This window comes from Polypterus senegalus, chromosome 10 (genome assembly GCF_016835505.1).
Source record: "Polypterus senegalus isolate Bchr_013 chromosome 10, ASM1683550v1, whole genome shotgun sequence".
Lineage (NCBI taxonomy): Eukaryota > Metazoa > Chordata > Cladistia > Polypteriformes > Polypteridae > Polypterus > Polypterus senegalus.
Genome location: NC_053163.1, coordinates 139,858,999 through 139,861,232, shown reverse-complemented (window position 1 = coordinate 139,861,232; position 2,234 = coordinate 139,858,999).

Here is a 2,234-nt window from a genome sequence, read left to right as displayed (position 1 = left end):
TATCATGCTTAGTGCTAGAAGGGAGTCATAACAAAAGAGCAGAGTAGTGGGTGGGTTAATCTGAGCTGGCATATGTGGGCAGCTGCCAGGGCTGATGCTCGGGTGTCCTTTTAGTTATTGTCAAAAAGAAACATGTGCGTGGATGTGGAGACTCCTACAAGAATCACAGAGAGGTGCCCTCCTCTGCCTCCTTCTCCTGCTTCTTATTCTAGTCTTGCTGATCATCCCTATTCACGATGATACGAGGCGCTATATCCGTGACCTTGTGTTAGGATATAGCGGGGTGGATGATGACTGACTGACTGACGAGGCTTACACTTTTCTACCTCAGTAACTCTCATGTTTCTTTTTGGGCGTGGGATGTGCCTTACTGGATATAGTAATGGACACAGAAGGTTGCCCAATCTGCCATGTTTGTATATCATGCCATGCCAAGGCACTTCACAATTGGAGTACGAGCAGGATAAGTGACCTAATCAGGATCTCAGAGCATACCCGACAGACACAGGCCACCCACAGAAACGACAGGGCAAACAAGGGTCACATGGTGAAACCAGGGCTGGTGGCCACAGCCTCTCCTTGAAACCTCCGCTGCTCACTAAATCGGTAGCCAGTGTCAAGGTGAAGATCCACCACGGATGTAATCCTACTTGATTACGTGCGAGTGCCTGCCAGTTCAAAAGGGTCCTAATGAGCACAGAACTCGATTCCTCCACAGCTGGGAACATACATGCAGTTCACATAGACATTAGAATAAGCCCATGTCCGAGCTGAGGACCAAAGACAACCGTGAGAAAGAATGAAGCAATGCAGGGCATTTCATCAGTCAATCCACAACCTAAAATAACTGGAGCCACTCTTATCAAAGGCTGTTCCAACATGTCAAAAAGATGAAAGAATTTAGGAAAGCTTACCTGACGACGGTTCAACGATTAAAACTGCCATCCTGACAGCTTAATGGACTATGGCTAGTGTGAAGGAACAAATGCCCCCCACACACATACTAATCAAGATCCACGATAACGGCAAAAGATGTGAGAGGGACGGGTGAATTCAGGGCACCAAAGGGAAGTGGACACCCTGATGCCTCAACGGGAGTCACAGCTTGATGTTTGAATCTCTTGAAACATGTTTCTGATTTTATTATGATTACCATCAGCACTGCTGTTTTGATTTTTGGTTGCTACGATGTATGCATGTGACCTCACGGTGGTCATCTTATTTAAGAGCCCCATTGCTCTGTTATTGTCTGGACTTTCGTTTGATTTATGAAAGAACTTCTTGTTTATCTCCTCTAGGAATTCCTTCTTAGGGCTATTTTTGACATTTCGCCTTTGACTCTGCTTTCTTTCCAGGTTGGGCCCATCTGATTTCTGAAGACATCTGTGTCATAACCCCTGTGCCTCTTATTGTTTCTCGGTCTTTGTCTTTTTCTCTGTCCAGTTGGGCGGCTCACCTCTTCCCCATTTTCCAGTTGTCCCACTGACTCTCTTTCTCTTGGTCCTGACGGTGAGCCTTTGCACCACTCACCTCCCAGCTCCGGACTCAAGCTTCCTCTGATTAGAAGTTGGTTTTGGAACCCTCATCACACCCAGAGTCATTGCGCATGTCAGAGATGAACATCTGCACCTACAAAGCCAGCAAGTTACCACTGCCTCTGGTGGTCCCTAGTGTCATTGCACCCCTGATCCCGCTTGGTCTGGACAGGCTTGTTTCTGTCTTCTCCTTTAACTGGACACTATGGCCTACCAAAGGACCATGGCATGGAGGAGTGCTATTTCTGTATCTACCAGTGATCTGTCTCCCACTCTTTCTCTGGTATTCCAACATGTTTTCTCTTGCTGAAAGGGCATGCTGCCCCCTACTGGTACCTGGCTGTTTCTCTCTTCTTTTTTAAAGGGAGGTGCCCATTGTGGTGGAAAAAAGGCACTGAGAAAAAAGAGCCGAAGAATCGTTTTGGGGTCACAGTACTGAATAGTCAATAGTTGGGCATGGGTATGAGCTCAGTTAAGTCTACAAAACGAAAATTAACTAAACCAAAATGAAATTTAAAAATCAAAGTCAAAATTACAAAGCAAAAAGACACTAATTGTGACTGAAGATTGCTTTCCATAACTCAGAGGAATGCCGTGAAGAACCATGTAGAAGTTTAATGTATTCAAACCTGGATGTGCCGCCATCTTAAATAGTGCAGCACTAATATTACAAGACATTATCGACCTAATCTATTTTCT